The 14,579-nt window shown below is 46.6% G+C and overlaps 1 long non-coding RNA gene across 3 annotated transcripts in view; it reads right to left on the bottom strand.

The window, feature by feature from the left end:
* LOC144333791 (uncharacterized) overlaps window positions 1-11,129 on the bottom strand; it is a 33,532-nt gene extending 22,403 nt beyond the window's left edge. Inside the window, exons 1-4 of one of the 3 annotated variants that reach the window (XR_013402847.1) lie at window positions 11,010-11,127; window positions 5,567-5,688; window positions 3,258-3,331; window positions 1,886-2,003 (exon numbers count right to left, since the gene is read on the bottom strand). This is a non-coding gene — a long non-coding RNA (uncharacterized LOC144333791). Of the gene's footprint in view, window positions 1-1,885; window positions 2,004-3,257; window positions 3,332-5,566; window positions 5,689-11,009 lie in introns of all 3 variants that reach the window. The other 2 variants (XR_013402846.1, XR_013402848.1) reach the window with 2 other exon arrangements.
* Between the last annotated feature and the right edge of the window lie 3,450 nt (window positions 11,130-14,579).

The raw sequence follows: 14,579 nt of genomic DNA, 5'->3' as shown, positions 1-14,579 counted from the left end.
AAAAAGAAACTTGGTAGTCTGATCCTGATTGAAACCAAATGAACAAGATTCAAATCTGCAGTCGTGAGGGGCAAATAAGATGTCTACCTTAAGTGGTAGTAACCCAGTATCAAAAGCCAACTCACTGGGATGTCCCCTCAATTCTGTTTGGGCACAGCTTTCTTTTCTACTATTATCTGGTACAAATCTGGTTTTCTCTACATCTCCTCAACCTCTGACCAGAAAGCCTTCGCCTTGGAACCTCTTGGTGATAGTTGTTTGCCCGTGCTAAACAACCTCATTTCCTGTTTTCTCTTTTATCTCAACACAACAGGTACAGAGTGGAGGATGTAACAAGTTAGAGGGAATGTTGCAACAATAATGAAAGCAATTAGTCTTGAGTCTTAGGTTTCCTTGCTGGTTTTCATTTCAGTAGATTTATTTCTTGTGAATAACACTTAAAGTGGACAGGGCCTGTACAGATACCAGGGGAGAAGAAAAGGCACGTGACTCCAGTGTCACTGTCAATGAACAGCTTGTCTGCCCGCTTCTGGCATTGGGTAAATTTTGTTTTTGTTTTTAATTAAAGCCTTACCTATCATCAGACCCTCAATTTCTTTCTTTTCTTTTTTTGAGATGGGAGTTTTGCTCTTATTGCCAAGGCTGGAGTGCAGTGGCATGATCTTGGCTCACTGTAACCTCCACCTCCCAGGTTCAAGCGATTCTCCTGCCTCAGCCTCCGGAATAGCTGGGATTACCCTGCCACCACGCCTGGCTAATTTTTGTGTTTTTAGTAGAGACCGAGTTTCACCGTATTGGTCAGGCTAGTCTCGAACTCTTGGCCTCAGGTGATCTGCCCTCCTTGGCCTCCTAAAGTGCTGGGATTACAGGCGTGAGCTACTGTGCCCGGCCCCAGACCTTGAGTTTCTTTTTGAGTTTTGTAATTTTATATCTACTTTATGTCTTTATAAATCTCACTTACCTTAAAGAAAGGCTGAACTATAAGACAGCCACAATTTAGAAAACAGCATGATTATTTAGGACAGTGCAATGAGGAAAGAAATAAAGTGCTTAGAAATTTTGCTTTCACTAAGTGCAGTATGAAATCAGTTCCTTCACAACAAACTCTCCTACAGCAGATGAATTGCCTTTCATGATATATTTAAATTTAAGTATCTACCCTGCAGCTCATTTTTATAGTGTTTTCTACTGACTTTCTAGCAGAAAATCTGGCTCTTTTAAACATTTTTGCTCAAATAGAAATTAAATGAGTGGTTGCCTGGCGGTGGGGTTTGGGGTACAGGTAGGATTGACTCCTCTGGGGTGGGAGTTCCTTTTGGAAATGATGGAAATGTTCTAAACTTGGATTTTGGTGGTAGTTGCACAGTTCTGTGAATATGCTAAAACCATCGAATTGTACACTTTAAATGGGTGAATTTTATGGTATGTGAATTATATCTTGATAAAGATGGTTTTTAAAAATCTATTCTGGAGGAAGAATCTAAAAGAGGAAGACTGCCATAAGAGAGAAGTTAGAGGTCTCTTAGATTTAGGTGATTTCTTTGCTAAAGTGGAGAGCCCAAGAAACCAATGACAGACTTTGTTGGTCAGCCTGGTCTCGAACTACCGACTTCAGGTGATCTGCCCGCCTCGGAGTCGCAGAGTGCTGGGATTACAGGCATGAGCCACCATGCCCAGCACTGACTTTTTTGTTAACGTACTGTTATTGCTGTTGAAACCAATATCCTGTTATTTGTGAGCAAAAGCACTCGAATAAAGGCCAGGAGTGGTGGCTTACGCCTGTAATCCCAACATTTTGACAGGCAGATCGCTTGAGCTCAGGAGTTTGAGACCAGCCTGGGCAACATGGTGAAACTCCATTACTACAAAAAATACAAAAAATTACCTGGGCATGGTTGCATATGCCTGTAGTCTCAGCTACCCACGAGGCTGAGGTAGGAGAATGGCTTGAGTCCAGGAGGCAGGGGTTTCAGTGAGCCAAGATCTTGCCACTGCACTCCAGCCTGGGTGACAGAGGTGAGAGGTGACAGTGTGCTAGCAGCCCTCACTCTCAGCGCCTCCTCGGCCTCGGCGTCCACTATAGTGTCACTTCAGGAGCCCTGCAGCCCGCCAGGCACCGTGGGAGCCCCTCTCTGGGCTGGCTAAGGCCCGAGCCTCCTCCCACTGCTTGCGGTGCCCACTGCTTGCGGTGAGGTGTAGAGGGAGAGGCGCGGGCGGGAACCCGGGCTGTGCTTGCGGGCCAGTGTGAGTTCCGGCGGGCGCGGACTCGGGCTCGCCGGGCCCCGCACACTGAGCCGCGGGCCGGCACCGCTGGTCCAGGGCAGTGAGGGGCTTAGCACCCCGGCCAGCAGCTTTGGAGGTTGCGATCCAGCAGTGCCGGCCCCACCGGCGCCACACTCAGATTCTCACTGGGCCTTAGCTGCCTCCCCGCGGGGTAGGGCTCGTGACCTGCGGCCCGCCATGTCTGAGCTCCTCCCTCTGTGGTGGGCTTCCGCAAGGCCTGAGCCTCCCCAATGGGCGCCGCCCTCTGCTCCGCGGCGCCCGGTCCCATCCACAGCCCAAGGGCTGAGGAGTGAAGGCGCGGCTCGGGACTGGCGGGCAGCTCTGCCTGCAGCCCCGGTGCAGGATCCACTCGGTGAAGCCAGCTGGGCTCCTGAACCAGATGGGGACTTGGAGAACTTTTATATCTAACTGGAGGATTGTATGTGCACCAATCAGCACCCTGTGTCTAGCTCAGGGTTTGTAAATACACCAATCAGCACTCTGTGTCTAGCTCAGGGTTTGTAAATACACCAATCAGCTCTCTGTAAAATAGACCAATCAGCTCTCTGCAAAATGGACCAATCAGCAGGATGTGGGTGGGGCCAGATAAGGGAATAAAAGCAGGCTGCCGGAGCCAGCCAGTGGCAGTTTTCTCAGGTCCCTTTCCACATTGTGGAAGGTTTGTTCTTTTCCTGTTTGCAATAAATCTTGCTGCCGCTCCTTCTTTGGGTTCGTGCTGCCTTTATGAGCTGCAACATTCCTGGCAAAGGTCTGCAACTTCACTTCTGAAGCCAGTGAGACCACAAACCCACAGGGAAGAATGAACAACTCCAGACGCACTGCCTTTAAGAGCTATAAGACTCACCAGGAAGGTCTGCAGCTTTTTTTCTGATATCAAGACCACGAACCCACCAGAAGGAAGAAACTCCAGACACATCTGAATGTCTGAAGGAACAAACTCCAGACACACCATCTTTAAGAACTGTAACACTCACTGCGAGGGTCCACGGCTTCATTCTTGAAGTCAGTGAGGCCAAGAACCCACCAATTCCGGACACAGAGGGAGACCCTGTATCAAAAGAAAAGGAGAAAAAGAAAAAACAGTCTAATAAGCCAACTCTGAGATGTTCATAATTTATAATTATGTAAACATGTCAGTGTCTAAAGTGAGTTTGTTTTAATGACCAGAGGTGGCTTCTTGTGAACAGAGAAGAGCATTTGTTGTTAATTGGGTTTTTAATTACTATATAATTTATTGAAGAAACATTTTTCTTAAATTTTTAAGTTTAAAATAGTTCAGCTTACTTATAAATGTGATAAGTGACATACTAGAGATCTGTGCAAAGAGAAAAAGAAAAAAAATTTTCACAGAGAAGCGTTTGAGCTAGGGCTTAAATAACGAAAAGAAAAGAAAATTTAAGGCAGAAAAAATAGCACATGGGGTCCTAAAAGGGTGTATTATGTTAGATGTCCATGTGAGGCAGGAAAAATAGAGATAAGGCTGGAAAGTAAACGAAAGCCAAATTGCTTAAAGTCTTACTTATACCAGACTAAGCAGCTGAAAGTTTATCCTATTGAAAATTGAGGTTGGGCATGGTGGCTCATGCCTGTAATCCCAGCACTTTGGGAGGCTGAGGTGGGTGGATAACTTGAGGTCAGAAGTTCGAGACCAGCCTGGCCAACATGGTGAAACCCCATCTCTACTAAAACTACAAAAATTAGCAGGGCGTGGTGGTGGGTGCCTGTAATCCCAGCTGCTCGGGAGGCTGAGGCAGGAGAATCACTTGAGCATGGGAGGCAGAGGTTGCAGTGAGCCAAGATCGTACCACTGCACACCAGCCTAGGCAACAGAGCAAGACTCTGTCTCAAAAACAAAAAAAAAAAAGAAAAGAAAATTGGAAGCTCTTAAGAATTTTTTATGATCTTCTGGGTATTTTAGAAAGATGCTCTGCAGCTGTGAGGAAGAGACTGGAGGAGGCCATAGGTAGAGAGGCCATTTGGAGACAATTATGGTGTAACTAATAAGAGAGGACACGAGTCTGAACCAAGAGAAGCCCCACTGCATAGGCTGCAGCAGGCCACTGCTACTACAACACCAGGGCTTCGGTCTAGGTCCTAGTGTTGGCCACACAGAAACCCAGTCACTGGAGCAGTGAGTATTACCAGGGAAGAAGGCTTTAATTGGGGGCTACAGCCAAGGAATTGAGAGATCAGTCTGAAATCTATCTCCCTGATCAACTAAAATTAGGGGTTTATATAGCAAGGAAGAAATGAAACTACATGCAGGAAAACAGGAATTAGGGAGGGGTGAGGAAGAGGAGTTGGTCAACAGGAAGCAGGTGGTGGGTTAGGCAGTCATGATGGGTGAGGTGTCTGGTATCTCACTGTCCTGATGCAGCGATCTGGTAAGTTTCAGCTTTCTGATACTATGGGAGGCATGATGGTTGGTTTCCTACAATGGAACTCAGAGAAGACAAATGGAACTTACTCAAGTTTTAAGACTAAGAGGGTTAATTCATATGTTTATTCAGAAGAAACTATAAACATTAGTTGTATGCGACAATTGGGCAGATTTCACCACCAGGGCAGGCGACAAGTGGGGGACAAAGCAGACGCTCAGGGTTCACAGTCAGAGCCGAGGGCAAGTCACGTCTGTCATGGAAAGGGGGCCAGTGTTCCCAAGATGCATTGCCAAGGCTGTGCAGGACCACGGGACCAGTGCAGGACCTGCAGGACCTTCAGTTCAGGACCACATGCTAACTGCTACAGGCTGCAGCTTCAGAAGCCAGCAGAGCACACAGAAAATAGGTGGATGAAGGAGAGAGAAGGCAGGGGACCCAGCAGGGGCCTGTGGCTCTTCCTGCTGTGGTGAAGACTCATAAGCCATACTACTCTCTCTTCTCCATACATCTGTTCACCACGTTAGGAGAAGAAGCAGGAAGACAGGGAGATTATTGAGATAATTCAACCAAGAGAAACTGAACATAGCTAAATGAATTGTGTCAATGATCAGCATTACCATGCTTTAAACCAGATAGCACATCTCGATCATCCTCACCACCAACGACAACAACTAACCAAGTGAGTGGTGGCTTAAGAGAAGACCAGAGCAGCTATAGACAAAATGATAGGAAAACCTATTTCATCTGCACAACAAAGTTGGAGCACAAGTTAAATTATGCAACTCTCTTGGGGAAGCCAAGCCGGGAAGATCATTTGAGGAATTTGAGACCAGCTTGGACAACATTGTGAAACCACATCTCTACTAAAAATACAAAAATTAGCTGGGCATGGTGGTACGCACCTGTAATCCCAGCTGCACGGGAGGCTGAAGCAGGAGAATCACTTGAACTCGGGGGGCGGAGTTTGTGGTGAGCTGAGATTATACCACTGCGCTCCAGCCTGGGAGACAGAGCGAGACTCCATCTCGAGAAAAAAGAAAAAAAAAAAAAAAATTATGCAACTTTGATACAGAAGCACAGAAAAAGAAGTGTTGAAGATACAAACATTGGCTGATAATATCCAGCACTGTCCAGGGAAGACACCGAATCTTGGGAGCATCAGTAGTTCGTCATCAGAGAGGAACTCTCCCTTGTGAAGCATGGACTTTCCTTGGGCATGTACATTTCCTAGCCAGCTCTTTGCAGCAACTCAGGCTCATAAAATTGCCCTTGTTTTTTTTTTTTTGTTTTGTTTTGTTTTTTTTTTTTGAGATGGAATCTCGGTCTGTCACACAGTGGCATGATCTCTGCTCACTGCAACCTCCGCCTCCCGGGTTCAAGGGATTCTCCTGCCTCAGCCACCCAAGTAGCTGGGATTACAGGCGCCCACCACCATGCCCAGGTAATTTTTGTATTCTTATTAGAGTCGGGGTTTCACCGTGTTGGCCAGGCTGGTCTGGAACTCCTGACCTCAGGTGATCCACCCTTCCTCAGCCTCCCAAAGTGCTGGGATTACAGGACTGAGCCACCATGCCTGGCAGGCCCTTGATTGTTAATTCTTCTAATTCATCATCACCAGTTCTTCCATACTAGGAAAGGGAGATTAGAACATTCCAGGCCCTGGAAGAGGATAATTTCTTTTAAATAAATAGATAGGCTTTTATCTTATATACCAGTCCTTAAAAGTGTAGCTGGGGTTAGTCTCTAAGCAGGATGAATCCCAGGGCACTGACAATACTGAGTTTCTTGCCTGAAAGACTGAGGACCAGACCCTGGACTAAAAGGTGAATTTGCACTTGGCTAGTTTCTCCCGACAACACCGCTAACTTCCTGTCCTGTCCCTTCCATTAGTGTCATGTCACACTGCCAACTCCACCTTGGATGAACAAACAAACTCATGGAAGTAAAGCACAGTTTGGCCAGGTGCACATATTTCCTCCAAGCTCCTATTCTTGCCCTGTGATGCACTCCAGGTGTGTTGGCCAAGCTGTGGCCTCATGGACTCATCCCTAAATCACCTCCCATCACCTATTCCACTCTATTCTGACCTACTGTCAAAGTTCTGGCTGCTGATTTTTATATTCCTTCTATTTATTTTCCCACTGTTCCTGTTGGATTTGGCTTTGGTTTACTCGAAAGCCCTGAGTGACGCCTTTTCTATTTCAGCCCATCTTCCTTTACGCCAGCCCTGAACAGAAGGGCTGTTCTCCTACCCGGCCCTCCCTGGCCTTGCAGACAGGACTCAGGACCAGAGAGCCATCCAGGGGACATTCACCACATCAGAAGAAGGTCAAATTGGCATCAGCCAAGCTAGATTCAGCATTAGATGTGGAGGTGCCAACAATCTCCAGAACCTTTGGCCAGGCTGTACCTCCGGGATCTGAGATCAGCACACTCTACAGAGAGACAGGGACACATTCAGCAGGACTGCTGATTCCCCAGGGAGGCTCTGAGAAAGTAGCGCTTCAGGAAGCAGCATCTGGGAGCTGATCGTGCTCCTACTTGGCAGCACAGAGCTGTCCCGTCCCTCCCACTGTTCCAGACGCAGTGATGATGGAGCAAACAGCACTGCACTGTGGCTGCAGCAGCTCGAGCTCACAGCCAAGTCACACAAACTGAACATGTTCCCTGCCCATTGCGTACTATTTGGGGGTAGACATTGGAGCCAGGCAGGCCTGAGTTTGAATACCAGTGTGACTCTTTGGCCCCAGTCCCCTTTTAGCCTCAGTTTTCTCAGCTATTAAATGACAGTGGTTATACCTCCCTCACGGATTAAACCATATAAAAATGCACAGCATGCACATCACTTGATACAGCAGACACTGACCAATGTGAATTCTGATTCCTTTTCCGGAGAGTCTGATTCCAACCTGCGGCAGAATCTCCGGGATCCTAAAGTAGATGTGCTCCACGGAGACATCCTCTGTACTCAGCCGTCCTTCTGCCTGGCCCTTCAGGAGCAGGGCCATAACCTGAGTCAGATGGGGCTCTTCCTTCAGAGCATGATTGAATAGGCTTCATGGGAAGGAGTGGTGCTGAGGGTGAGGGACTCAAAACAATGTATACCACTTTGTTTTCAAACTTCAGTGAGCGTGGGAATCATTTAGAGAGTTTATTAAAAATAGAGGCCAGGGCCAGGTGCAGTGGTTCACGCCTGTAATTCCAGCACTTTGGGAGGCCAAGGCGGGCGGATCACTTGAGGTCAGGAGGTCGAGACCAGCCTGGGCAACATGGTAAAACCCCATCTCTACCAAAAATACAAAAATTAGCCTGGCATGGTGGCAGCTACTAGGGAGTCCAAAGCACGAGAATCTCTTGAATCTGGGAGGCAGAGGTTGTAGTGAGCCAATATCATCACACCACTGCATTCCAGCCTGGGTGACGGAGCAAGATTCCGTCTCAGAAAAAAAAAAAAAAAAAAAATAGAGGCCAGGTCACTCCTTAGACTTACTGCTATTAAATAAAATTTAGAGGCGGCCATTGGTTTGGACTGAGCTCCTGCACTAGGCCTGACAGACCAAACCAAAATAGTCACTCATGCTGAAGCTCTACCCCACCGAGTTGAAAATAAGTTGTTTATCTGACCTTCCCAGAAATTGAGAATGAAATAATAGCCCAGTCCCCAAGCTATTTGAGCTGGTCGGTTTGAGCTGGTATGATAAGAAAATCTTCTCTACTTCAACCTTTACATGGAAAGGAAATTTGAAACCACCAATCCACTTTTCATTCTCTGTTTCTGCTTCTCTCCCCTCTTCTCTGTTTCTAAATCCGACCTCCTCTGCTCAGCTTATCGGAACACTCATCGTTCTTTATGGAATGAGGTATTGCTCAATTCTAGAATTGTAAATAAAAGCCAAGTAAGATCTTTAAACTGGCCGGGTATAGTGGCTCACACCTGCAGCCCCAGCACTTTGGGAGGCTGAAGCAGGAAGATCATTTGAGCCCAGGAGTTCAAGACCAGCCTGGGCAAAACAGTGAGACTCCAACTCTATAAACAACTATTTTTTTTTGTTTTCTTTTTTTGAGACAGACTTTCCCTCTATTACTCAGGCTGGAGTGCAGTGGTGCAATCACAGCTCACAGTAGCCTGGATCTCCCAGGATCAAGTGAGCCTCCTGTCTCAGTCTCCAGAGTAGCCAGGACTATAGGCATGCACCACTATGTCTGGCTAATTTTTTTTTTTTTTTTAGTAGAGACAAGAACTTATTGTGTTGCTCAGGCTGGTCTCAAACTCCTGAGTTTAAGTGATCCTCCCACCTTGGCCTCCCAAAGTGCTGGGTTTACAAGCATAAGCCACCATGCCTGGCCTACAAAATTTTTTTAAAGAATTAGCTGAGGCCGGGCGTGGTGGCTCATGCCTGTAATCCCAGCACTTTGGGAGCCCGAGGTGGTCGGATCATGAGGTCAGGAGATCGAGACCATCTTGGCTAACACGGTGAAACCCCATCTCTACTAAAAATACAAAAAATTAGCCGGGCGTGGTGGCGGGCACCTGTAGTCCCAGCTACTCGGGAGGCTGAGGCAGGAGAATGGCGTGAACCCGGGAGGCAGAGCTTGCAGTGAGCCGAGATCATGCCATTGCACTCCAGCCTGGGCGACAGAGCAAGACTCCATCTCAAAAAAAAAAAAAAAAAAAAAAAAGAATTAGCTGAGTGTGGTGGCACAAATCTGTATCTCAACTACTTGGGAGGTTAAGGTAGAAGGATCGCTTGAGCCCAGGAGTCAAGGCTACAGTGAGCTATGATGGTGTTACTGCACTCCAGCCTGAGCCACATAGCAAGACACTGTCTCTAATAAATATATAGTCTTGTCCCTTGGAATCTCCTGAGTTATAAGGGGTTTTTTAATGTGCTAATGAGATGACTCAAGATGGGGGGGCCCTAGATAGCTTCAGGATGGGGGCTGGTTGCCAGAATAACCAACCAAGAGATTTGAGGATTAGAACTGTCAGGCCAACTTCCCTAGCGGGTTGGGGGAGGAGTGAGTTAAAGACTGAGTTTGATTATCAAAGACAAAGACTTGATTAATCTTGCCTATGTAATGAAACCTCCACAAAAACCCCTAACCAATGGGTTTGGTGAGTTTCTGGGTTGGTAAAAATATTGATGTGCTGGAAAGGTGGGGCGCCAAGAGAGGGCACAGAAGCTCTGCGCCACCCCACCCCCATATCTTGCCCTATGCATCTTTTTCATTTGGCTTTTCCTGAGTTTTAGCCTTTATAAGAAACCAGTGAGCACATGTAAGGTATTTTTCTGAGTTCTGTGAGTCATCCTAGTGAATTAACAAATCTGAAAGGAGGTCATGGAAATCCTCACATTTGTAGTGGTCTGGGCGGAAGTGTGGGTAGTCTGGGCACCCTATTTGCAGCTGGTATCTGAAGACAGGGGCAGTCTTGTGAGACTAAGCCCTTTAACTTGTGGGGTCTGACGCTAACTCCAGATAGAACATGTCAAAATTGAATTTGGGACACCCAATTGGTGTCATGGAATTGGTTGGTGTGATTGGGTGTCAGAGCTGGTGTCAGAAAAAAACACTGCACAGGAACCTGTCACATTTGCCCTCTCCTGACTTCATCTGGCCCTTGTATAACCACACATCTTTATAGAATGTGGTTAAGCTCAGAAGAAACTGCCAATTCCACTGCAATTCTCTGACCTAGATTCAGTGTTAGCCTTTTGAAGAGACGCAGAAGCGAGGCTTACATTTCTCTGTTCAAGCCTGCCCAAGGCAGGGCTGGATTTGCCTGCGGGCCTCTGATCTTCTTCTGACTACAGTCCACACTGCACCCAGTGGGCTGTTCCAACGGACCACGGAGCATAGGACCTCAGCTCTAGAACAGGGCAGAACACACTTGCTGGCCATCTGATGGACTCACTGCCTGCCCTGACTGTGGAGGGACCCTGTCTTGTAACCCTGGCCACATGGGGTCTGCCAGAGCCATCTTATCTGGCTAGATTTTTGCTCTAGTTCCTCTCGGCTTTTTATCAGTAGTTCAGTTTTTCCTAGGGCCCCAAAGTTGCTGAAATAAACTCGCTCAGCCATTTCCACTTGAATGTGCCCCAGGAGTCCAGGTAAAGGATCTGCTGAAAAGACTTCCCTCTTGCCCCTGAGGTCGCAGCCATGCTGCTGTCCCAGTGTGTGTGGTTAAATGCCATCTCCTCCCCTCCTTGCCTTCCCTTCTCTCTTTCCTTCTGGAGAGGCCACACAGTTTCATCAATCAATGCCACCTGTCTTAGTCCATTTGTGCTGCTGTAACAAAACTACCTGAGACTAGGTAATTTATCAACAACAGAAATTGTTTCTCACAGTTCTGGACGCCGGGAAGTCCAAAATGAAGGTACTTGGTGCCTGGTTAGGGTCAGGTCTCTCCTTCTAAGGTGGTGCCTTGAAGTCTGTGTCCTCACGTAGTGGGAGGGAAGGAAGGGCAAAAGCGCCTAAACTGGTTTTCTCCAGCCTCTTATAAGCCACTAATCCATTCATGAGGGCGGAACCTTCATGACATCATCACTTCCCAAAAGGTCTCACTTCTTAATACTACCACAGTGGGGATTTAGTTTCAACATGAATTTTAGAGGGGATACATTCAAACCACAGCACCACCCGTCTTGGTGTACCTACTGGTACACTTGAAACCATTCAAAAGGGCTTCATTCTCAGTCTTTTTTTTTTTCCCCCCCAAAAATGTGGCGTTTCTTGACAGGAACTTCCTCTGCTAGGACCCCATTCAGAACAAAGTTAATCTGGTCAATGAGTGTCTCCCTGACCTGCAAGGAAGAATTTGGTAAGCTATGGCACAAAATCAAGGGACATGACTGAGGCTCAAAGAGCTGTAGAATTCCAAGTGGAATTTGCTGGCCAAGCTTCTATGTTGAGCAGAGGCTGAAGTCATCCACAGAGAGGCTTTATTGGGACTACCGGGAAACACTGCAGAGCTCCCATTAGTTAGTGGAAGATCCTACCAGCTGCAAAGCCATCCCTGGGGACCTCATCTGGATACGACTTGGGATAGTGTCCCAGCTAACTCCCAGTCACTTGGTCCAAGGAAATTCCTTACTGTAACTACACTGGGTCAGTGCTGACTCCTGGAAACCTCTTCTGCCAACTCTGTCTCAGTCTCCTGTCACTTGAAGTTCTCCATGTCTTTCACGGGCTCCTGCTCTGCGAGGGTTGGGGGGAAACCCTGCATGACTTGAGCTCTTCTGTTGACAAACCCGTTGCCATCAAAATGGCTCTTTTACTCTGTACAGTCACCCTCTGAGCATAGTGAACATCTCCGTGTAGAGCTGTTTCAGACCTTCCCACTGCGATCCTCAGGGTCCCTAGCTCCACACTCATAAGTGCACCATCGTCTAAAGTAAAAGTGCTGTGTTCTTCTAGATCCCAGAAAATCACCTGACTCCTCTGTTTTCTCACCTTGGGTCATGCCTGAAGTGCATCTGACACCCCAGGTGTGTGCTCATAAACACCTAGCGACCAGTACACACCCAAGACACAGGCTCAGATTCTCAATGTATATGAAGGATGGGAGGAAAGGGGATGCACTGCCAACCCTCCAAGGTCCCCCGAAAGTATATATTTAAATACCATCAACAATTAATAAAGAATGTGGCAGAGTTTTAGTTATTCCCCCAATGTCTTCTCTTTTTTGCTACATTAACAGAATGCCTAGATTAATGATTATACATTTCCAAACCCCCGCTGCAGTTTGATATGATTATTTGAATATAAGTTCTGGCCAATGGAATGTGAGGGGAAGTGATGCATGGAACTTTCAGGATGTGTGCTTAAAGAAAGGGGCTGGCCAGGCGCGGTGGCTCACACTTGTAATCCCGGCACTTTGGGAGGCCAAGATGGGAGGATCACTTGCAGTCAGGAGTTCAAGACCAGCCTGACCAACATGGTGAAACCTCGTCTCCACCAAAAATACAAAAATTTGCCAGGCATGGTGGCACATGCCTGTAATCCCAACTACTTGGGAGGCTGAGGCAGGAGAATCACTTGAATCCAGGAGGCAGAGGTTGCAGTGAGCTGAGATGGCACCATTGCACTTCAGCCTGGGCAACAAGAGTGAGGCTCTGTCTCAAAAAAAAAAAAGAGAGGGGCCATGCCACTTCTCCAATATTCCCTCCCCTGTCCCCTTTCTTATCCTTCTGTGGACATGGTGGCATCCTTGGCCAAGTGGACTTCAAGCCATACCCCACTAGGGGATGGTGAGACAACAAGTCAGAAGAGGACTAGGTCCCAGATTACCATAGTGAGTGCAGCTGCCATACTACCCCTGGATCACCTATTGAGTGAATCAATCAGCCAGGGCCCTGATCATTACTGAACATCCTTTTTGGATATGCCAAAAAAGCAGAAAGAAATGGCCTGACTGCTCTTTAGTCGGCCATTTCTCAGGGTTACATTTGTATGAGTAGCCTTGAGGGATGAGGTAACATCTCCCAGAAAAAAAGCAGGCTTGCTTGCCACTCTATAAAAGTGGTAGATTTCAGCTGCAGTGTGAGTCCACTATGTGCACAGTGTTTACCTGGTTCTCTCTGTGTTGTCTTCATGGGTCTTGGGGGACATGGGGAACTAGCCCCAAAATCATGAGTATGCTACTTGTTGTGCAGTGAGTAATAAAATCCTTTGTCTCACCGTGCCTGGCCTGTTTTGCAATTTTTAATATTATATAAATGATATATATGTATCCTTTTGTCACTGCTTTTTTTGCCCCCTCCCCCCCCTTAACATTGTAGTTATGAAATTCATGTCTGAAGATCTGTGGAGTCCTAGCACAATCATTTTCCTGTTTTCTCATCTTCCATTGCATGAATATACCACAATTTGCTTATCTGCTCTTCAACTGAAAAACCTTGTTTGTCTCAGATGAAGGCATCTTCTGCCAGCATCCATGCAATAGTAATTTATTACCTTGCAAGTAGGACAAAATTCCAGAACCTGACATACCTTCCTCTGACTCCATTCCGGAGATAGGATACTGTAGGATAGTGTGGGGATGCTAGAGATCATTAGGTAAAAAAAGCAGGACTGAAAATAAGGCCAAACTAATAGGAGACAAAACCAATAGGATGAGAAAAACAAGTCTTACTGACAGTTTTAGTCTAGAGTCATCCATGCCTGGAGGCTGTTTTTAGGAGAGAAATCATCTTGTCTCTCTCTTAAACCAAATCCAAAACTGCTATTTTGGATTTCTGTCACATGCAGCCAGTCCTAATCCTAACTAATCAAAGAGTAACTTCTCCAAGTTCTGATTTGGCAAAAAAAATCATGATTATATCTTGTTGGATATTTATCTTTCAAGCTGACCACATACAATCCATTCAAAAGCAAGATATTATAAGAGTGAGACGTGCACATTAGTTGGTACCTCTTGAACAGGTGGTGTCAGATAGGAATTATGAAGACCACACTGGCCAGGTGCGGTGGCTCATGCCTGTAATCCCAACACACTGGGAGGCCGAGGCAGGAGTATTACTTGAGTCCAGGAGTTCAAGACCAGCCTAGGCAACATGGCGAAACCCTGTCTCTACAAAAAATATAAATATCAGTCAGGTGTGGCGGCACGCGCATGTACTCCCAGCTACTTGGTGGGTTTATGTGGATCGCTTGAGCTCAGGAAGTTGAGGCTGCAGTGAGCAATGACTGAGCCACTGCACTCCAGCCTAGGTGACAGAGCAAGACACTGTCTCAAAAATAAATAAATAAATAAATAGGAAGAACATACTATGCATGGCTCCTATAGTTAGCAGATATCAAAGGCACTGTTACTGGATCAAGCTGTCAAATTTTTGAAAGCGACTTCTCCACATTTATTTAAGAATTTTTTTTTTTTTTTTTTTTTTTTGAGATGGAATATTGCTCAGTCACCCA

The sequence above is a fragment of the Macaca mulatta genome, chromosome 13, assembly GCF_049350105.2.
Source record: "Macaca mulatta isolate MMU2019108-1 chromosome 13, T2T-MMU8v2.0, whole genome shotgun sequence".
Lineage (NCBI taxonomy): Eukaryota > Metazoa > Chordata > Mammalia > Primates > Cercopithecidae > Macaca > Macaca mulatta.
Note: the sequence above shows the minus strand (reverse complement) of the source record. Positions and strands in the feature narration are given on the sequence as shown.